We start from the raw sequence: 23787 nt of genomic DNA on the forward strand, positions 1-23787 counted from the left end.
AGACATTGTGTGTTGTGGAGTGGCTTTGTGTGGCATGGAGTTGGATCGTGTGGAGTTAATTTGTATGTGTGAAGTGGCATTGTGTGATGTGGAGTAGAGTGGTATTGTGTGGAGTTACATTGTGTTTTGTGGAGAGTAGTAGCATTGAGTAGATTAGAGATACACTGTGTGGCATGGAGTGGCATTGGGTGAAATGGAGCGGAGTGGCACTGGGTGGAATGGCATTGAATGTAGTGGAGTAAAGTGGCCTGGAGTGGCATTGTGTGGTCTGGAGTGGCACTGTGTGGAGTGGAGTGGCATTGTTGGTGTGGAATAGAGTGGAGTGGCATTATGTGGCTGGAGGTGGAGTAGAGTTGCACTTTGTGATGTGGAGTGTACTGTGTGGCGTGGAGTGGATTGTAGTGGCATTGTGTGGTATGGAGTGAAGTGAGATTGAGTGGAGGAGCACTCTGTGGCAAGGAGTTGAATGACATTATGTGAAGTGAGGTGGCTTGTGTGGCTTGGAGCGAATTGGTAATGTGTGGAGGGGCGTGGAATAGCGTTGAGTAGACTGGAATAGAATGGCATTGAGTGGGCTGGTATATTGTGGAGTGGCATTGTGTGGCTTGGAGCGGCATTGTATGGCGTGGACTGGCATTGTGTGTTGTGGAGTAGAGAGGTGTGACATTGTATGGTGTGGAGTGGCATTGTGTGGTGTGGAATGGCATGTAGTAAAGGGGCACTGCGGTGTGAAGCAAGGTGACATTGTGTGGTATAGAGTAGAGTCACTTTGTGTGGCGTGGAGGGGAGTAAAATTGTGTGTGTAGCATGCAGTGAAATTGTGTAGTGTGGAATTAAGTGCATTGAGGTGGATTTGTGTAGCATGAAGTGGAATTGCATGGAGTGAAATTGAGTGGCATAGCGTGGAATTGTGTGGAGTGGGGTGGAGTGGAGTGGAATTGTTGTGCTTTGGAGTGAGTGGAATTGTGTGACATGGAGTGGAATACTGTGCCACAGAGTGGATTGACATTGTGTGGGATGGAGGGGAATTGTGTTGAGTGGAGAGGCATGGTATGAAGTGGAATTGAATTGTGTGGAGTGGCATGGAGTGGAATTCTGTGGAGTGGAATGGAATCATGTGGCTAGGCAGGGGGGTTGGAACTGTGTGGTATGCTGTAGAATTGTGTGGATTGAACTGTGTGGAGTGGCATGGTGTGGAATTGTGTGTATGGAATGTCAGATTGGTGTGGAGTGGAATTGTGTCACAACGAGTAGAACTGTGAGGTGTGGAGTGGAGTGGAATTGTGTGGAGTGGAGTGAAATTCGGCGCTGTGGAGTTGGAAGTGTGCTGTGGAATTGTGTGGAGTGGAATTGTGTGGTGTGAAGTGGAAATGTGTGACTTGAGTGTAGTGGAATTGTAGGGCAACTCAAGACTCAAGACCTGGCTGTTTGAGCAGTACCCCTCCCCCCAAGCGCCTTGAGACCCTCCCGGGTGAGTAGTGCGCTATACAAATGGCATGATTGATTGATTGATTGATTGACACAGTATGAAGTGGAATTGTGTGGAGTGGAATCGTGTAGAGTGGAGTTGTGTGGTGGAGTGAAATTGTGTGGCATGGAGAGGAACTGTGTGGAGTGGAGTGGAATTGTGTGGCATGGAAGTGGTTTGTGTGGAATGGAATTATGTGGTGTGTAGTGGATGGAAATTGTGTGGTGTGGCATGGAATTGTGTAATGTGGAAGGGTGGAATTGTGTGGTGTGGAGTGGAATTGTATGGTGTAGAGTGAAATTTGGTGGCATGGAGTCAAATTGTGTGGAGTGGACTGGAATTCTGTGGTGTGGAGTGAAATTATGTGGCATATAGTGGAATTGTGTTGTGTGGAATGGAGTGGATTTATGTGGCATGGAGTGGATTTGTGTGGCATTAAGTGCAACTGCATGAAGTGAAATTGTGTGGCATAGAGGGGAGTAGCGTGGAATTGAGTGGTGTCCTGGAGTGGAACTGCGTGGCATGGAGTGGAATGCTGTACCACAGAGTGGTGTGAAGTGAATAGGCAAGGAGTAGAATTCTGTGGAGAGGAGTTGAGTGGAGTGGTGTGGAGTGGTACTGTGTGGAGTGGAGTTGAGTGGAATTGTATGAAATGGGGTGCAATTGTGTGGAGTGGAATTGTGTGGCTTGGAGTGGAATTGTTTTGTGTGGAATTGAGTGGAATTGTGTTGCATGGAGTGGTGCGGAACTCTGTGGAATGGAGTGGAGTGGAATTGTGTATAGTGGTGTGGCATGGTGTGGAAGTGAGTGACATGGAGTGGAATTCTGTGGAGTGGAGTGGAACTATGTGGCGAGGCAGGGATTGGAACTGTGTGGCATGGAATGGAATTGTGTGGATTGAAATTGTGGGGAGTGGAGTGTAATTGTGTGACATGGAATGGTGTGGATTTGTGTGGAATGCAGTGGAATTGCGTGGAGTGGAATTGTGTGGTGTGGAGTGGAAGTGTGCAATGGAACTGTTTGGCATGCAGTGGAGTAGAATTGTGTGACATGGAGTGGAGTAGAATTTTGTGACATGGAGTGTAGTGGAAATGTATGGAGTGGGGTGAAATTGTGTGGAGTAGAAGTGTGCAGTGAAACTGTGTGGCATGCTTTGGGGTAGAATTGTGTGACATGGAGTGGAGTAGAATTGTGTGACATGGAGTGGAGTGGAAATGTGTGGAGTGGAGTGAAATTGTGTGGACTGGAATTGAATGGCTGGAGTGTAGTTGAATTGTGTGGCATGAAGTGGAGTGGTATTGTGTGGTGGGGGAGTGGATTTGTGTGGAGTGGAGGGGAACTGTGTGGAGTGGATTTGTGTGGCATAGAGTGGTTTGTATTGCATGGAGCGGAGTGGAATTGTCACTCAATCAATCAAACTGGATTTATCAAGAGCTGCTTCGTATTCAATTATGTGGCATGCAATTGGATGGTGTGGAGTGGAAATTAATTGTGTGGGGTGGAGTGGCATGGAATTGTGTGGCTTGGAGTGGGGGAAATGATGTGGAACTGTGTGATGTGCTGCTGAATTGTGTCGCATGGAGTGCAATTTTGTGGTGTAGAGTAGAATTGTGTGGAGTGGAATTCTGTTGTGTTGAGTGGATGTGCGTGGCAAGGAACTGTGTGGCAATGAGTGGAACTGTGTGGAGTTGAAACTGTGTGGAGTGGAGTGGAATAGTGTGGAGTAGGGTGGACTTGTATGGCATGGACGGAACTGTGGGGATGGGTTTGGGATGGAACTGTGTGGAGTGGAATGAAATTGTGTGGCGTGGAATGGAATTGTATGGCTTGGAGTGGAGGGAAATTTTGTGGAATGGAGTGGAATTTTGTAGGCATAGATTAAAATTGGGTGGTATGCAGTGGAATTGTGTGGAGTGGAATTGTGTAGTGTAGAGCGGAATTATGTGGAATGGAGTGGAATTGTGTGACGTGGAATGGAGTTGGGTGGAATGCTGTAGCATGGAATGAGACTGTGTGGCATGGACTGGGATCATGGATGGACTGGTCGTGATGGGCATCGGGCATTTTCCCAGCAGGCTGGAAGGGTGGTGGCCAGTTTTGCAGAAGTGGGTGGTGTTTTTTTGTTACTGGGGGCAGTATTGCAGCATTGCGGCCACAAGTGACAAAAACAGCAGTGATGCACCCCTCCTCGGCCCCCACCCCTCCATGGCTGTTCCTACAAAAATGCCAAGGATGCTTTGGGTTCCAAGTCTGGCCCTGAGTGGAAGTGTGTGATGTAGAATTCTCTGGTACAGAGTGCAACTATATGGCTTGGAACTGTATGTAATGGAGTGGAGTGGAGTGGAATTGTGTGGCGTGGATTGGAACTGTGTGGAGTGGCATAGAGTGGATTGTGTTGAGTGGAGTGGAATTGTGTTGAGTGGAGTGGAACTGTGTGGCATGGAGTGAAGTGGAGTGGAATTGTGTGGTGTGGAATTGTGTGGTGTGGATTGGAATGGAATTGTATTACATGAAATTGAATGGCATGAAGTGGAGTGATATTGTGTGTCATGTAGTGGCATGGAATTGAGTGCAGTGGAATTGTATGTGTTGAGTGGAACTGTGTGGCGTGGATTGAATTATGTGAGTGGAGTGGAATTGTGTGGTATGGCATGGAATCATGTGGCATGGATCAGAATTATGTGGCATGGAGTGGAGTGAAATTGTGTGGCATGGAGCGGAACTGCGTGGCATGGAGTGAAATTGTGTGGTGTGGAGTGGAACTGAGTGGCGTAGAATTGTGTGGTGTGGAGTGGAATTGTGGGGCATGAAGTGGAGTTATGTGGCATGGACTGGAGTGAAATTGTGTGGTTTGGAGTGGAACTGTGAGGTGTGGAGTGGAAAGAAATTGTGTGGAGTGGAGTGGAATTGTATGTTGTGGAGTGAAAGTGTGTGGCTTGGAATGGTGTGGATTTGTGTGGAATGCAGTGGAATTGCGTGGAGTGGAATTGTGTGGTGTGGAAGTGTGCAATGGAACTGTTTGGCATGCAGTGGAGTAGAATTGTGTGACATGGAGTGGAGTAGAATTTTGTGACATGGAGTGTAGTGGAAATGTATGGAGTGGGGTGAAATTGTGTGGAGTAGAAGTGTGCAGTGAAACTGTGTGGCATGCTTTGGGGTAGAATTGTGGGACATGGAGTGGAGTAGAATTGTGTGACATGGAGTGGAGTGGAAATGTGTGGAGTGGAGTGAAATTGTGTGGACTGGAATTGAATGGCTGGAGTGTAGTTGAATTGTGTGGCATGAAGTGGAGTGGTATTGTGTGGTGGGGGAGTGGATTTGTGTGGAGTGGAGGGGAACTGTGTGGAGTGGATTTGTGTGGCATAGAGTGGTTTGTATTGCATGGAGTGGAGTGGAATTGTCACTCAATCAATCAAACTGGATTTATCAAGAGCTGCTTCGTATTCAATTATGTGGCATGCAATTGGATGGTGTGGAGTGGAATTGTGGGGCATGAAGTGGAGTTATGTGGCATGGACTGGAGTGAAATTGTGTGGTTTGGAGTGGAACTGTGAGGTGTGGAGTGGAAAGAAATTGTGTGGAGTGGAGTGGAATTGTATGTCGTAGAGTGAAATTGTGTGGCTTGGAATTGTGTGGCATGGAGTGGAGTAGAATTGTTGACGTGGAGTGGAATTGTGTGGAGTGGAGTGAAATTGTGTGGCGTGGAATTGTGTGGTGTGCAATTCGGTGGTGTGGAGTGGAACAGAATTGTGTGGAGTGGAGTGGCATGAATTGTGTGGCATGGGGAGGGGTGCAATTGTGTGGAGTGGAGTGAAATTGTGTAGTGTGGAGTGACATGGAGTGGGTTTGAGTGGAGTGGACTGTAATTGTGGGAAGTGGAATTGTGTGGTATGGACTTGTGAGATGTGGAGTGGAATTGAGTGGAGTAGAATTTTGTGATATGGAGTGAAAGTGCTGATATGCAGAGGAATTGTGTAGTGTGGAATAGAACTGAGTAGAGTGGGATTGTGTGGCATGGAATGGAATGGATTGAAATTATTTGTCATGGAGTGGAACTGCGTGGCATGGAGTTGAGTGAAATTGTGTGATGTGGAGTGGAGTTGTGTGTCATGGAGTGGAATTGTGTGGAGTGGGATCGAATACATGGAGTGGAACTGTGTGGTATGGATTGGAATTGCGTGAGTGGCATGGAATTGTGTGGAGTGCAGTAGCCTGGAATTGAATTGTGTGGCATAGAATTGTGTGCAGGGGGCCCAGGACGCAGACCTTGAGGAGGGCTCCCCTGCATGTGCCTGCCTCAGACGTCCGGCCGGGCTTAGAGGATCGGGCTCCTTCCCCTTGCTCCACCATGGTCCTAGGGCAGGGATCCGTCGGGCCCCGGCAGGCCTCCCTCCTGCTTTGTAAGCCTCTCAAGGTGCCTGGAGGACCCCTGGTCAGAGGTCTGTCGGGGACCCCCTTCCTCAGCCCCTGGTCCGAGCCCCGAGCCCTCTGAAGGGCAGGCGGGAGCCCTCCCCCGAAGGCTCTGGCTGGCAAATTGCCTTTCTTCGGTCCCGGCCAGCTGGTCGCTCCTACCCCCTAGGCCATCTGGTTGCGAGTAATGCTTTCCAATGGGGCGACAAGAAGGCAGGGCTGCCCCTGAAGTCCCGATGAGGGCTCATTTGCCTCCCCGATCCCAGCCAGGACTCCAGGAGGTTGGGTGCTGCTGCGGATTGGTTCCCCTCAGTCTCACGGTGCGCACGGGTTACCAGAACGAGGGGTACCCTTCCTCTGGATTACTAGGGACAGGGTACTCCAAAACCCCTCTCGGCCTAGCGGTCCTCAGCCGGACGTGCCAGGACGCAGACCCCCAGCACGGGGCTCCATCCCCCGATTCAACGTGTGGCGTGGGGCCCAGGATGGGAGCCCACGGGCCAGTGGGATGTCTCAAATTTGCCCGGGAGCCCCGACAGGGTCCAGAGGCCCCAGACTCAGTGTCCTGGCCTGCCGCTCCACCAGCAGCCCAAAACAGGGTTCCACCTGGCCTGAGGAGCGTCACACTGCTTGGCTGCAATTCAGGAGCTCCATCCGGGGCCTCTGAGGGCCTCGGGGAGGGCGGCCTCCCTACCCCGGGCTCTGTCCCCGGCCTGCTGCATGGCAGGGTGTCCGGGACGGTGTCCCGCGTGCCCGAGGAGCCTTTCCCTGTGCTTTGGGCCCGGGAACCCCGGCTGGGTCCAGGGGCCCACCATGCCCCCAGCATGCCGCCATGCCAAGGGCCTGCGACGGGGTCCATTGGTCCTATGCAGACCTCCCTCGCTTCACCTGCCTGTCAAGGTGTCCGTGGGCCCCAGGACGGAGGGCCCACTGGCTCCCCCTCGCAGCCCCATGGCTGAGGTCCAGCTGGGGTCCTGGGCCTTGGGCTTCTGGCCCCCACTCACCCTTTCATTAGGGCACAGAGTGACCAGATGGCCGGGCCCTTCGAGCCCGGTCATCTGGTCGAGCCTTTCCCCTCAGCCATCTGGTCGCACCTATCCCCTCGGCCATCTGGTCGCGCCCAATGCTTTCCAATGGGGTGACCAGATGGCCTGGCATCACTGGAAGTCCCAATGAGGGCTCATTTGCCTCCCCGATACCAGCGAGGGCATCAGGAGATCGGGCACGTTTACGCCTTTGGTCCCCTCTGTCACTTGGTGCACACGGATTACAAGAAAAGGGGGATATTTTCCTCTGGATTACTAGGGAGAGGGTCAGTCAGACCTCCGTGAGGTCCAGCCATTCTGAGACAGGGGACGGCAGGACCCAGGCCCACCCGCTGGGCCCCCCTGGGGCACGGGTCTGTGACTGTCTCTCAGCCCCTTCTTGATGGGCCTTTCCTCTGAGCCTGCTAGCCCCGCTAGCAGGCAGGGACCCGAAGCCAGCATTCCCCGCGTAGGGCGGCCTGCCAGGGGAGGCCCTGGCCATACTCCGATCGATTGGGCACTCTTGGTCCGTTTAGGGATAGACGGCTTGGCCAGCCTCGGGTGTTGTTTCAGGCAAAGAGCTTCCATCCCGCATGGACCGTCTGACTCAAGGGCCTGCTGCCAGGTGGGAGGCCCTTCACCCTACCCAGCAGAGCGAATGCCAAGCGGCCCGGCAGCCTGTGCCCCCCAGTAGTCCGGCCCAAGCGGAAGTGGTCGGATGGCGCCAGGTCGGACGCTGCCATCCGGTAGGTCCATAGGCCCCGCGCACCATGCTGTCACCCCTCTCTGCCTAGCGCATTTCCACAGCAGCTCAGAACGACCCTTCCTAGGGATGCCGCCACCGCCAGGCTACTGCCCCCCTGCATCTCGCTCAGGCTGTGCCTCAGCCCACCTCTCCCTTCCGGGGGAGATGGCTGGGCCTGCCAGTGCCCGTGCGACCGCACCTCTCCACCCCTCCAGCGATACCTCCCGGCCAGGCGGGCGGGCTTCTTCCCCTAGCAGGCTCCCGAGAGGGAGGGGTGTGCGAAAGTTTCGGGTCGGGGAGACGGGCATGCGGCTCCCGAACCCACCCCATCAGCTGGGGCGGCTTCCTGGTTGATCTTGCCAGTAGCATATGCTTGTCTCAAAGATTAAGCCATGCACGTGTAAGTACACACGGCCGGTACAGTGAAACTGCGAATGGCTCATTAAATCAGTTATGGTTCCTTTGATCGCGCCATCTGTTACTTGGATAACTGTGGTAATTCTAGAGCTAATACATGCCGACCAGTGCTGACCTCCCGGGATGCATGCATTTATCAGACCAAGACCAATCTGGGCACGCCCGGCCGCTTTGGTGACTCTAGATAACCTCGGGCCGATTGCACATCCCCGTGATGGCGACGATACATTCGGATGTCTGCCCTATCAATTTTCAATGGTACTTTCGGTGCCTACCATGGTGACTACAGGTAACGGGGAATCAGGGTTCGATTACAGAGAGGGAGCCTGAGAAACAGCTGCCAGCTCCAAGGAAGGCAGCAGGAGTGTAAATTACCCACTCCTGACTTGAGAGGTAGTGACGAAAAATAATAATACTTGACTCTTTTGAGGCCCTGTAATTGGAATGAGTACACTTTAAATCCTTTAACGAGGATCCATTGGAGGGCAAGTCTGGTGCCAGCAGCCACGGTAATGCCAGTTCCAATAGCGTATATTAACGTTGCTGTAGTTAAAAAGCTCGTAGTTGGATTCTTGGGATTGAACTGGTGGTCCACCGCGAGGCGAGCTACCGCCTGTCCCTGCCCCTGCCTCTCGGTGCCCCCTTGATGCTCTTAACTGAGTGTCCTGGAGGTCCGAAGCGTTTACTTTGAAAAAATTTGAGTGTTCAAAGCAGGACGGTCACCTGAATACTTCAGCTAGGAATAATGGAATAGTTCTATTTTATTGGTTTTCAGAACTGTGGCCATGATTAAGAGTGACGGCCGGGGGCATTCGTATTGTGCCGCTAGAGGTGAAATTCTTGGACCGACGCAGGACGAACCAAACCGAAAGCATTTGCCAAGAATATTTTGATTCATCCAGAACGAAAGTCGGAGGTTCAGATACCGTCATAATTCCAACCATAAACGATGCAAACTATCGATTCGGCGGCGTTATTCTCATGACCCGCCGAGCCACTTCCGGGAAACCAAAGTCTATGGATTCCCCGGGATGCGGCTTGGGCCATCCGCTTCCCTTATTACCCCCACAAGGTCAAACCCCTGATGGCCCGAGGCAGGGTCCCTCACCCGGTCCTGTTGTGGAGGTATGCCACCGACATGCCTAGCCTCTCCTCCTTGCCGCAGCGGGGAGGGGGCTGAAGACCGGTCCGCCCCAGGCCCGTCCCGGGGCGCCAGGCTGCGTGCCATGCGTGGCTGTCTGTGGTGTCCCACTGGCTGCCTGTGCATGCACGCCTCGGGTGCTCACCTTCACGGTCAGCTTCTCGGGGAGGGTAGAACCCCTGCCCAGCTGATCCGGGGAAAAGAGGGAGTGCTGCCAGGATGCTGGCCCCCCTGCGAGAGCAGAGACAGCTGGCGTCCCCCGCCTCCCCTACGCTGTGGCGTTTTCTGACTATGACCTCAGATCAGACATGGGACCCGCTGAATTTAAGCATATTACTAAGCGGAGGCAAAGAAACTAACCAGGATTCCCGCCAGTAATGGCGACTGAAGAGGGAAGAGCCCAGCGCCGAATCCACGCCTGCCTGGGAGTGCGGGAAATGTGGCGTACAGAAGACCAACTCCCCGGCATCGTTCAGGGGGCCCAAGTCCCTCTGATCAGTGTTTACCCCGCGGACGGTGTTAGGCCGGTCGCGTCCCCGGCATGCAGGGATCGGCTCTTCTCGGAGTCGGGTTGCTTGGGAATGCATCCCAAAGTAGGTGGTAAACTCCATCTAAGGCTAAACATGGGCACAAGACCTATAGCCAACAAGTACCGTTAGGGAAAAATGAAAAGAACTTTGAAGAGAGAGTTCAAAAGGGTGTGAAACCATAGAGAGGTAAATAGGTGGGGTCCGTGCAGTCCGCCCGGAGGATTCAACACGGCGGGAAGGTTGGTGGCCTGGGTGATCCCGATCCCCTCCTTGGGACCGGCACCCGGGTCCTACCCGGCCCGCAGGGTACATTTCCTCCGAGATGGTGCTCTGCCAGTGGCTATGGAACAGTTGGGAATGCTTTGGGGTGGCAGGTGGCCCTCCGCTCTGGTGTAGGGTGTTACAGCGCCCATGGCAGCAGATTCACCTTGTCCGCGGGCTGAGGGAGATTTGACCACTTCCACGCCCTCCCCGGGCACCCGCTCCCGGCCACCCCTTGGGGTGCGTCGGGCAGGTAAAGGGAGACCGGGCCCCCTGCTCCCGGCACGACTGTCAAATTGGGGCAGACTGTGCTCATTGTACCCCGACCACGTCGCGCCACCGGGCGGGGAGACCCATGCCGGGGTCTGCGGTGTTGCCGGTTACCCACCCGACCCGTCTTGTAACATAGACAAAGGAGTCTAAAACATGTGTGAGTCAGAGGGCCAAGCGAAACCCTGTGGCGCAATGAAGGTGAGGGCTGGTGCGCGCCGGCTGAGGTGGGATCCTGATGCGCTTCCAGCGGTGGGTGCAACACCGGCCCGTCTTACCCACTCTGTCGGGGAGGTAGAGCATGAGTGTGCGTGATAGGACCCGAAAGATGTTTAACTATGCCTGGGCAGGGCGAAGCCAGAGGAAACTCTCATGGAGGTCCGTAGCTGTCCTGATGTGCAACTCCTTTCCACTGCATAGTAGTTTTGATTAGGCGTGGGCAGAGTTGGTGTAGCACCACTGGGCGGAGTTCCACAGACTTATGGAAAAAATCTGTGGAACAGGAGCCCACGTCCTGCGGCCAGCCGAGGGCCCGTGAGCCCGGAACTGGGGTCCCTCATGCCCGGGCAGGCTCCCAGATCTCCCCGGCCTGGCTGAGTTAAAAAGCAGTGACCCGGCCCGGGGCCTGGGTTTCGGGCAGGGCCTGGGGTGTGGGAGACCCCGTCCTGCGGCCTGCCAAGGGTCCGTCTGCCCGGGACAGGGGTCCCTGGTGCAGAGCCCCCGAGCCCTCCAAAGGGCAAGCGGGAGCCCTCCGGTGAAGGCCAGGGCAGGCAGATTGGCATCCTTCGGGCCCAGCCATCTGGTTCTGGCTTTCTTCTTGGCCATCTGATCGCGTGCAATGCTTTCCAATGGGGTGACCAGATGGCCAGGCTGCCCAGGAAGTCTAGTTGAGGGCTCATTTACCTCCCTGATCCCAGCCAGGGCTCTAGGAGTTCAGGCTCTCCATGCCCTGGGTCCCCTCCATCACCTTAGGACAACTGTGTTATTGTATGACAGGTGTACCGCCCCAGTCAAACTCCTCACTTGCCACTGTCCCCAGAGCGGGTTGCACCCAGCAGGCTCCGGGCGCTTGGAGCCAGAAGCGAGAGCCCCACGGGGCTCGCCCCCGGCTCACCAGGTAAGTGACAAAACAATAAGAGTAGTGGTACTTCACCGGCGGCCCATAGGCCTCCCACTTATCCTACACCTCTCATGTCTCTTCACAGTGCCAGACTTGAGTCAAGCTCAACAAGACTTATTCCCTGTTGATTCTCCCAAGCCCATTCCCTTGGCTGTGGTTTCGCTAGATAGTAGGTCGGGACAGTGGGAATCTCGTTCATCCATTTATGCGCATCACTAATTAGATGACAAGGCATTTGGCTATTTCTGTACCACCTCGCGGTGGCTCATTCTGGGTTATTATGCTGCCCATCAGCGTCATATCGGTTTTGCTTCCAACAATACAACATTTGTTCGCTCCGGAGAACAGCCACACTGAACGCTGTCCTCACTGGAACTGGGATCACGTATAGGCAAGAGATAGTACACCCTGCAGTACTATTCCAACAATTTAAAATTGTCTACGAACAGTCCTGAGAACTTAAAGTATGATTAGCAGGACATCAATAATCAATGTGTGGTATGTGGTGATTATGTGTATGTAATTGAGACCTATTCATCATTCAAGACATTTCAATATCCATGATGTACACATTTGTATCTAAATTGTTATAAGCACATGTTTATAAAAAATGCATTTCTATAAATTGCACATCTAACTAGAAAATGCACATCTATAAAATTCTAGAAAATTCACATCTAGAAAATTCATATCTATACTAAATCTTGTGTCAACTATAAACTATTATGTAACTATATGACCATGTTTTAATGAATCAACAGTTTTAAACAATATGCTTTATAAGGGTGACATGTGTGCTGCAAGAAAGTGTACATCTCAGCATAAGCTTGATATTTAATTGTCCATGAATACTTGGCCAAATACCACGACATCCAACAATAAAGCCATGAAATTTTACACTGTTACATTTGGTGAGATCTTTTATTTGCTGTGACAGATCCTGATAGTATTTAACTTTACTCTCAAACGCTGATTCATTGGAATTCTGATAGTTTTCATAACAAATTGAAACATCAATCACTACAGCTGTACCATTTCTGGTAACAACTACATCTGGTTTTCGTAATTCACCTTAATTGTTCTTAACATGAGGTTCCCTATATGCCATCCAACCACACCTTTTTGCTCTATCAATGAGCAATTCCAGAATTTTATTATGCCTTTTTATCCTAATGTCCTTGGTTTTGGGACATAAACCTGAAATATGTGAAATTGTTTCGCAAACATCTTTACATTACCTACATGTAGCAAATGTACGATTTCTTCCCCTAGTGATGGTTTCTCTAGTATATAAAACATTTGCTCTTAACATCAGCGCAGCTATGTATTGATTTTCTTTCATTTTGTTGTGCTTGCTGATCAAGAAATTTGAGGTTGGATTACTTGCTAAGAATTTTATACCATCACCTTGGACAGGGAGATTTGCCCATTTCTCAAATTCTTCTCTTCTCCAATCATATGATGCTAACAAATTCAAATCATAACTCAGAAACCTACTGTATAAAATGTTGTTTGTGTGTTTTGATGATCTTATCATTTTTTTCATTGATTACTTCTCCCGCATACATGAATGAATGAGCTATGTACAGATCTGGAGCTGCCCTGAGGTACAATAAACTACTGACTTTGTTTAGACCAATTGATGTACATAGTTCATACATGCATCTTTCCCCGCTGATTCTGCCAATTCCCTTGGCTGTGGTTTCCCTAGATAGTAGGTAGGGACAGTGGGAATCTCGTTCATCCATTCATGCGCATCACTAATTAGATGACAAGGCATTTGGCTATTACTGTATCGCTTCGGGGTGGCTCATTCTGGGTTATTATGCTGCCCATCTGCGTCAAATCGGTTTTGCTTCCAACAATACAACATTCTTTTGCTCCGGAGTACATCCACGATGAACATTGTCCTCACTGGAACTGGGAGCACGTATAGGCCAGAGATAGTACACCCTGCAGTACTATTCCAACAATTTAAAATTGTCTACAAACAGTCCTGAGAAATTAAAGTACGATTAGCAGAACATCAATAATCAATGTGTGGTAATTAGGTGTATGTAATTATTTGAGACCTATTCATCATTTAAGACATTTCAATAAGTATGATGTACACAATTATATCTAAATTGTTATAAGCACACATCTACAAAAATACACATCTACAAATTGCACATCTAACTAGAAAATGCATATTTATAAAAATCTAAAAATTCACATCTATAACATTCACATCTATACTAAATCTTGTGTCAACTATAAACTAATATGTTAAAACAATATGCTTTATAAGGGTGACATGTGTGCTGCAAGAAAGTGTACGTCTCAGTATAAGCTTGATATTCAATTGTCCATAAATACTTGGCACATTTTAAGAGTGTCCATTAAAGTAGTCAGGCAAACATTTTTCTTGAATGGGAATGACATTTGCAGACCTAGATCAGCAGTACAACATCATTACATTGAGGCCAAATACCACGAAATCCAACAATACAGCCATGAAATTTGTAAGTGTTACATTTGGTGAGATCTTTGATTTGCTGTGACAGATCCTGATAGTATTTAACTTTACTCTCAAACGCTAATTCAAGGGAATTCTGTGTTTTCATTACGAACTGAAACATCAATCACTACAGCTGTACCATTTTTGGTAAACACTACATCTGGTTTTCGTAGTTCACCTTAATTACTCTTAACATGAGGTTCCCTATATGCCATCCAACCACGCCTTTTTGCTCTATCAACGAGCAATTCCAGAATTTCATGATGTCTTTTTATCCTAATGTCCTTGGTTTTATGACATGCGCCTGAAATATGTGAAATTGTTTCGCAAACATCATTACAACACCTACATGTAGCAAATGTACGATTTCTTCCCCTAGTGATAGTTTCTCTAGTATATCAAACATTTGTTCTTAACATCAGCGCAGCTATGTACTGATTTTCTTTCATTTTGTTATGCTTGCTGATGCAGAAGTTTGAGGTTGGATTGCTTGCTAAGTATTTTACACCATCACCTTGGACAGGGAGATTTGCCCATTTCTCAAATTCTTCTTTTCTCCAATCATATGTTGCTAACAAATTCAAATCATAACTCAGAAACCTACTGTCTAAAATGTTGAGTTTGTGCGTTTTGATGATGTTTCCAATTTTTTCATGTAATACTTCTCCTGCATCCATGAATGAAGGAGCTATGTACAGATCTGGTGCTGCCCTGAGATACAATAAACTATTGACTTTATTTAGACCAATTGTTGTACATAGTTTTGGTATACTGAGGCCTCCAAATGACCTTTTTGAATATACAAGACCATCACATGTGTATGCAGGAAGGTGTCGAAAATGTTTGACATACTTTTTTAATGTTTGATCCAGAACATTTAAAGTTTTAGCTTCTGTTCCTGTCATTTCCAATTTAAATGACAGTTTAGGGACCAAGTACTGACACAAAATTTCTATTTTCTGCGTTGGCCTAAGTGGTAGATTATCAAGTTTTTGAGCCCAATTAACAAGAACGACATTAATTTTGTTGTTGCTTGTATGGCCAGTGTGTGGATCAAAGTTCAATCCGAGGTATCTCTCACTTTCTCCTGGATGAATGTTTTCAATATTTTCTTTTTCATCTGCCATGGTTTACAGTTGTTAATCAGGATTTTATCTTTGTGGTGACTGATCTAAATCCATGTGTCTTTTTCACATTATGTTTTAATCCTGTTGTTTTACTGAACTTTTCAATGATTTTCAGATTTGTACTCATTCTTTCCCGGGCGCTTCTGAGTACTGCGATGTCATCGGCAAAGGGGAGAGCGGTGATTTGCTTAATAAGACCATCTGATCTGAATGTGAAGCCCTTGCCGTTTTTCTGAAGATCACAGATCAGAGAATCAATGGCAGTGTTAAATAGCAGTGGGGATAAAGAGTCACCTTGTTTAACCCCAGATTTCATTGGTATTTCAGTAGTTGCTTCGTTGTTCTTTCCCATGAAAAATTTTGTTGAGTCAGTGTATAAGTCTTTTATTATGCCTCTGATGTATGATGGAACTCTGTGCCTTGCGAGACTCTGTATAATGTGATTGTGGCTGTCAGAGTTGAAGGCTTTTGAGATATCTATGAACACTACTGCTAATAAGTGACTGTTTTTCCGTGCCCCTTTTATGATATTTTGCAGAAGAGTCAGATTCAGACAACCTCTCACTTTCATGAAGCCTTTTTGTCTTGTATTCAATTCAACAAAAATTAGAGTCTTTTAGTTAATATTTTTGTTAATAACTTCATGAATGTAGTACCAATGGTAATTGGATGCCAATTACTGATTTTTTTAAGTTCACTAATCGTACATTCTTGGGTATCAATATTGATCGGTTCTTTTTGATACTTTCTGGTACTCTTCTCATCGATAACCAAGACGATAACATTCTAGGCACAAGTCTTGGTTGCCTGCTGTGCACTTTATTCAAGTCATTCAAACCAATCTTATCAGGCCCCACTGCCATCTTTAAATCGGAGTCCTCGAAGGCATTAGTTATTTCGAGTAGTGTAATTTCTTTACAAAAAATTCTAATTTCCCATTCATCTGGTATCCGATCAATTGGCATGCATTTAGGGGTTTTCTTGTTTTCTTTTTCAATTATGCTTTTGTAGTATTAAAAAATGTCATCAGCACTGATTTGACAAGTGGCATCTTCTGCCCCATCAATGATAATCCTGGCAATTTTCTTTTTTTCTTTTTTAAACATTGCGTTGTATTATTTATAACTGCCCTTTACTTTTGCATAATTTTTCTTGTGTGTCCGATTAAGCCTTCTGTTTTTCTTGTCTTTTTTAGTTATCTTGTTTTCCACTGAGGCATTCATGTGTTCATCTTGAGCAGAGTTCATAGGCTCATTATTGAGTTCACTTGCTGTTACAGGACTTATATCAGTGGTGTTTTCTGAGATATAAGTCACTATCTCATCCATCAGATCCATAGCAGCATCGTGTTGCTCTATGTTTTGGGTGTACTTCTCGATTTCTGTGATTCTATCTTCTAGCTCATCAAAGTTCTTGATTTTCTGCGCACGTTTGCGATAAAGTCTCTACGCTTTTCTGTTGTTACTTCCACTGTAACCTCTGGTTCATCGCAAGAGTCATTTTCAGAAACATTTGATGCTTGCAGTACATCTTTTGCTGATTTTTTGCTCGTATCTCTTCTATCTCTTCTTTTTTCTGCAATTTGTTTTTTGTTTTTATTGTCAAAATGTGGAACAGGGGCGTAACACAGGCCCCCGTAGCCCCCGTGCTCCAGGGGCCCCCTCAGCACAGAGCAAGTAAGCACTACACAATACACATCTTTGACCGTTTTTAATCGGTAATTAATTAATAGGTAGGGGTTACGTAACTTACGTTAGGATATGCTCGTTCTAGAATTCATAAATTAAGGGGGGCGTGCTCCAGCCAGGGGCCCTCTCAGCAGAGCCAGAAAGCCCTACACATTAGGCGTGACGGTAATTATTAGGTAGCACTAGCAGCCAGTTATCTAACAAACTTAACGCTCGTTCAATCCTCTAGACTTGTCTTCATAAATTAAATGGTAAACCCTAAAATTTAAAAATGGTAATGTGCACTCTGCGCAGCGTGCAAATGTCTCTCCTGCCACGTCTGCGCGTCTTAGGGTGGGGCAGGTGTGTGACCAACAATTGTCATGCGCATTGCGGCTCGGCAATTAAAAGTGCGCAAGACTGGTGAGGCAAGGAGGCATCCCAGACCAGAGACGATTGAGAGACTGCGTGCAAAGTCCCCATGCTAACCGTGTTTGCCCTGTCGTCTGTGGCCTGCTCACTCGCAGGTGAGTTTGTCGGTTCCAGAAAGTCGGGGTGGAATGTGGGAGAGAGGGAAGTATGCATCATCATGGGCAGAGCGGTCCAGAATTAAAAAACAAAGTTAATATAGGCCCCGGCCCAGTTCTGCGCAATGGAGACCGTGAAGATACATATCTCCAGTTACAGTGAGAGCAGATTGAGGTGGGGCCTGCGGCTTGGGCACCAGTCGCGGGCCGTGGCGTGGCTGGCTGCAATAAATTTAAAAAAATACTCATGAGTCACATGCCTCCCTCCATCCACCCGAGGTTTAGGCGGGACAGTGCTGCAGAAAACAGCTATTATTGCTCCTGTCCGTATCCCCGCACTGGCAGGCAGGGTTCCTTTCATATTTCCTCCTGGGCGCTGCATTGTCTTGTCTCCCAGATGGGTGTACTCGCAGACAGTCACCTCCGCCACACATTTAGGCCTTCTAACAGTCCCACCAGCTCCTTGTAGTCCACTCACAAGTGCCAGGTCTGTTGTGCCTGGCACTGCCACGTAGGCCTCAGATGCAGGCCTGTTCTTATGCCCTTTATCGGGTCTGCACCAGCGTTCCAGTTGTTGTGGTCGCCATTGCCAATGTATCTCCGGCACAACTGCAGGTTTCAGAAGTACGATGCCAGGATTATGAAGGATGGGATAGGGCCAGAGGTAGAGATTGTCACTGTGACAATCATCATGATTAAAAGCTACATACCATCAGCATAGAGAGATGATAGCCACATACTATTGGGGAGGGTGGTGGCAGTAACTGGTATCCGGGAAGGGGTGGCAGTAACTGGTATGAGGGGGACGCAGTAGCAGGCACAGAATTCATAACCCCTAATTTGCATGAAGGCCTTTGGCCCTGAAAGCCCACACAGTAATCTGAGACTAATCCCCTCATCACACAAGCACCGAGTAGGCCACAATAACCTTAATTTAAAGCATGACTCAATACCTAGTCCTCTCGTTATTATCCACCTGCGCAGACACAAATGGTCTTCTGTGCAACACCCCGGGGCCCTATTATCATGACGTGACCACTCATGGAGGCGACTGGATTTCGTGTCACACACTCTGGGTTCTAGTAATCCGTATACCCAATATCACAATACAGCAACGACTGAAGCAAAACTGTATTTATCTGCCTAATCTCCTGTGAGAGCCTGAGCGCTCTCAAAATCTTGTGATAAATGGCTAACAAAAACTCAATCAGCCACGTAATGTATAAAGTGTAATATCACAGTATATTAAGACTGTTTTAAAAAGTCCCAATACAGAATATTCAATAACAGCAGCTCAACTGCCAGTACCCAACAACTGTGTCAACATTTCCACTCTGTCACTGCTTGTGGTGGTATTTTTATGTCAATCCCAGCGAGGTAAAAACTTCCTAAACCCACAGTGCCGCTGAGTCCCAATCCTACTATTCATCTGACTGCTAGAAGCTTCTAATTTATTTAGCTATTTTTACGTTTATGTTTTAGAGAGGTTGCCTAACGGGATTCTGAATGTATACCACACACACGCTTTCTTCTTTATTAGCTATTGTGACTTTCCGATGTTTTGTCACTGTTACCTTTTGTTTCTTATAATTCTCACTCTATTTTATCTGAAATGAAAACCACAAACTGCATGTTTATTTTTGCATTTATTTATTGATGCAAATGGTAAAACTTCTCGTTTTGAACAATGAAAAATCAAGTTCATTCAATTGACTATAACGGTAAACAAGCATGGACAAAGGCAATATGTCTGGCTTTTGTATACTGAATGTACACAAACGCACTAAGCATAAAACACAAAAACGAGCAGAGAGACAAACACACTTACAGGCACCCATTAACAGAGACTAGCAGACAGACACCCACTTATACATTTTGACCAAAAATATACAAACAAGCATAAAACAGGCCAAAATAAATACAGGCCACCATACACACTGGGGTAAATAATGTGCACATAACACTCAGGAGGCACAGAGTGATGCGCAGCAGGATTGATGGCCCAGAGGAGCACAGGGTAATGTGTCAAAGGGGCACACTGTTGTCGTCTTTAGGGGACCACAGGATGATGTGTACCAGATGGAACCCAGGGGAACCCAGTGGTAATGTGCAGGAAGGGATTAATGAGTGCTAGTGCCAGGGCTGCATTGGGTGTTGTTCGCCAGTGGTGACTACTAAGTGAAGTGTAGTTTGTGCATCCGGCGCCAAAGGGTGATGTCCAGCAGGGGACACAGATGACTGTAGAATGTGTAGATTAATAGTGTCACAGCGAGATCTGCGGTATAGAAGTAGAACACATACACTATGCTGTAGAGTAAATAAATATGCAGCCTGGGTCACACACTCCTGCCGGTCACTGCAGTTCTAGTTTGTTAACTTTGTGCAAGAAAGCTTTTACAGTAACTGCCTACCTTGAATATGCTTTCGGACATATTTGATATTTATATGTTTATATAGTGCCCAAATCACCCCGTCAGGGAAATCTCCGCGCTGGGGCAGCGTGCTTCAGCCAGACAAACACACCTCAGAAGATATTGATTTTTAACAGCTTCCTGAAATGTAGGAGGTTCTGGCATTCGCGTAGTTGGCAGGGAAGTTCATTCCTGATGATCATTTATTAATGGAACCTCCAGTGAAAACAGTGCATGACATTTGCCATGTTGAGGAACATTCATATATGAGGAAATATCGCCAAGGACAGACCCCATGAAGAACAAATGAGTAAGCCTATGGACAGAACTGGCCATGAGATTGATTCTATGGGGATGCAGTAAGAAGGTGATTGAGAAGCATGATAGAACATGTGATCCCTCTAAGGGAGATTATGTAGTGGTCTTGTGGCCAAGATGCATACTTTGGGTCGAGGAGACCTGGGCACAGATCCTGGGTTCCCCACTACAGCACATTTTATGATACTGGCTTGGGATGGGTCATTTGCTTTTTTTTCCATCCCTCCGTTTACATAGCTGGCAATATTGAGGGAGCACTTTGGTATGAAATATTGTGGTTTGCAGTGTTATGTACGTAAGTGTGTATTTGCATTTCTTCCATGAGCATCTACTTATGATTGCTCTTGTGATAACGGTAGATGTCACACCCTTTCCATGTTGAACCATGTGGTTGCTATACTTGTCATGTGTCTTAGCTACTTACATTCTGTTTGTGAGTCTAAAAGGTATAAGATGCCCTTGAGCCAATCATGGACAAAGAGCAAGAACATGCTGGATAACTCTGCAGGTTGAAAACACTCTTTAGTGTCCTTTTCAGGAGGTCACTGGTTCAAGGATCATGCCACAGGCAGCTCAGGGCCTGGCTGGCAGTGTCAAGCTGAAGTAAGTCAGACAACAACAACAGCCAGCCGTGCAAACAGCGTGTTAAGTTAACAATTCATTTTTCAGTGTAAGCAGCAACGCACGATCAGCTGCCTGAAGTTCAATCTCCCCTGGGCTGCTGGGCATGGCTGCAGGCTCTAGGCTCAGGCTGCCGGTGGGCAGTGGGCTGCCCGCTGCAACCAAGTGTGTGCCTCACAGAGCCTCATGCCTTGCAGATGGTGTGTGCTGTAGTTTGGCACTGTAAAGACTGACCATGAATCAAGCTCCACTTAAGTTCCTGTAGTGTAGCCTCCACAACATCGTATTGAATAGTGCTTGTGTATTGTTATTGTATTATTGCTCTATAATTTAGATACCTCATAATCGCAATTGAAATGTATGTCGCACATAAGCAATGAAACAAATTTGGCAGCAATGCCGCAGGTACGAGTGCACATTATTTCAAGCGCTTGTTGGCAAATGCAGCCTGCTTTCTGGCAGCTGTGCTTGGTTTGTATCTTGGGGGTAATTTAAAACAGGTGAGTTTCTTCTGACAGTCATACTAGCTGTTGGTTTTGCTGTGGGATTACTGCATAGCTCCTGCCTCAGCCTGAGGATAATGCAGTACTGCCGGTATGGTGCATGTCCATGCCCAAGTCAGTGTCACACTTAGGCAGTTAAGAGGGATCCGTGTGTTGTAACTGTTCATATTGGGGCTGCCTCACATCCTGTTGGGTCTCGTGGATAGAGAGGCAGCCCTGGAGTCCCGGTGCTCTCCTGATTGATTGCTGGCAGGGAGGGGGCCCAATGTGGGCAAAGGCTGGCAATCTTAAGGGTGCCAGATTTTTGGGTGGTGGGGCAAAGTGGTAGGTGGTAGACCGGGCTGCCGGGGGGCCCCCCTCCATGTGCTTTGCAGCGGGCCCTCTCAAGTTTCGTTACGCCACTGATGTGGAACCATTAGCGCATTAATATTTCTCTTGTTTTCATACACTTTTTTCCAATTCTGCTATTAGGAGTATTTCTTCCTGTGACCATAGTTTTGACGGATTGCTGCTTGCCAGAGCTGCTAGTCTAGCCTCATTTAGTGCTCTTGGATGCGCATGCCGAGCATGTAGTGAAACACCAGTCTTTGTTCCAAATTTGAGGTCACAGAAGCTGCACAGGAATGGCAGCTCTCATTTGTGAGGTCTTCCTTTACATTTGGCATAATGGCATGCAACATTGTGGTATTTGGCTTCTTTGTCACATTTTGAGCAATAGGTTTTGAGATAGAAGCCTTTGTGCTTGTTGGAGACATGTTTCCTCAATTCTTTAAAAGTTCCCAATATTTCTCCACACAAGTCACATTCATACTTTTTGTTTGGGTATTTCCAATAAGTGACTTTTTTTGTGTAGTGACTTTTCTTTGTTATTACATCTTTGCTGACCTCGTACACATCGGGAAGATTTTCAAAGTTTGTTGTACCAATGTTATTCTTGGCTGAGGAGGTCACTAACTCAATGGATTCACTAAGGTCTACTGTTGTGTCTTCTTCTGCTACAGAGGGTGAACTAGGGCCTATATCATGATCTGAATCGTAGTTGCTTGTTGCATTGTTTGAAGCGGGTGCTGGTTTGTCAAATTCGGTGAGGAGGTTAAGGATTTCTGGAAAAGACAGCACCTCCTTACGCCATCTTAACAGGGTTTTTATACTCCAGGAACTACCCCATCTGGAATTGGGTTTGTTTGCTTCGCAATTTGCCGCCATGATAGAACCTTGTTTGGCCTGTCTCTATAGACTTCTCTACACAGAGTCTAGCACTACAGGCAGTTACCAGCGGGACCACTGGGAGGTAAAAGCCACTACAATTGAGAATAGGTTAAGAGAGTCATTGAATTTCTTCACTTTGGCATTCAGAGCACTGGGCAGAAATCACACTGCAGCTGGGGCGATCCACAGAAAGGGCCCGGCTCGTGTCCAGTGTCACCGCCATCCTGGAGGGCGGTGCCTCATCCAGCTGTAGCGCACGCCCAGCCCCACTTTGTGCCCCAGCCCGACCGACCCAGCCCTTAGAGCCAATCCTTATCCCGAAGTTACGGATCTGACATGTCAACTTCCCTAACCTACATTGTTCCAACATGCCAGAGGCTGTTCACCTCGGAGACCTGCTGCGGATATGGGTACGGACCGGCGCGAGATTTATACCATCTCCCCTGGATTTTCAAGGACCAGCGATAGCTCCCCGGACACCGCCGGAACCGCGACGCTTTCCAAGGCTCAGGCCCCTCTCTCGGGGTGAACCCATTCCAGGGCGCCCTACCCTTCACAAATAAAAGAGAACTCGCCCCGGGGCTCCCGCCGGCTTCTCCGGGATCGTTTGAGCTTATGCACTGAACATCGCGAGGGCACCCATCTCCGTCATTCCAGGTTTGGGGATCTGAACGCGACTCCCTTTCGCTCGGCAGAGGGCAATAGAGGCCATCTCCTGTCACTTCCGAATGTCGCTTGCCCATCTCTTAGGACCGACTGACGCTTGTTAAACTGCTGTTCACATGGAACCCTTCTCCACTTCAGCCTTCAAAGTTCTCATTTGAATATTTGCTACTACCACGAAGATCTGCATTTACGGCAGCTCCACCCGGGCCCTCGCCCCAGGCTTCGGTGCACACCGCTGCAACCCTCCTACTTGTCGGTGCTCTCAGCACTCGCGACGGCCGGGTATGGGCCTGACGCTCCAGCGCAATCTATTTTCAGGGCTAGTTGATTCGGCAGGTGAGTTGTTGCACACTCCTTAGAAGATTCCAACTTCCATGGCCACCGTCCTGCTGTCTATATCAACCAACACCTTTTCTGGGGTCTGATGAGCATCGGCATCTGGCGCCTTAACCCAGCGTTCGGTTCATCCCACAGCGCCAGTTCTGCTTACCATAAGTAGCCCACTAGGCATTCGCATTCCATGCCCGGCTCCACGCCAGCAAGCCGGGCTTCTTACCCATTTAAAGTTTGAGAATAGGTTGAGATCGTTTTGGCCCCAAGACCGCTAATAATTCACTTTACCAGATAAAACTGAAGGCTCCGAGCGCCAGCTATCCTGAGGAAAACTTCGGAGGGAACCAGCTACTAGATGGTTCGATTAGTCTTTCGCCCCTATACCCTGGTCCGGTGACCGATTTGCACATCAGGACCGCAAACGACCTTTACCAGAGTTTTCTCTGGCATTGGGACGGGCTCAATCGGTCCTGGGCAGTCCTCCTCTGGGCCTCTGGGCCCGAGAGCTCCGGCTGGGT

General features: G+C 48.3%; 1 long non-coding RNA gene and 1 pseudogene across 1 annotated transcript in view; both read left to right on the forward strand.

Moving 5' to 3' along the window:
- LOC144822468 (uncharacterized) overlaps positions 1-23787 on the forward strand; it is a 299543-nt gene that overhangs the window by 234537 nt on the left and 41219 nt on the right. The window lies entirely within an intron of this gene.
- LOC144825447 (18S ribosomal RNA) lies at positions 7992-9144 on the forward strand (annotated as a pseudogene).

The sequence above is a fragment of the Lissotriton helveticus genome, chromosome 3_1 (genome assembly GCF_964261635.1).
Source record: "Lissotriton helveticus chromosome 3_1, aLisHel1.1, whole genome shotgun sequence".
NCBI classification, from domain to species: Eukaryota; Metazoa; Chordata; class Amphibia; order Caudata; family Salamandridae; genus Lissotriton; species Lissotriton helveticus.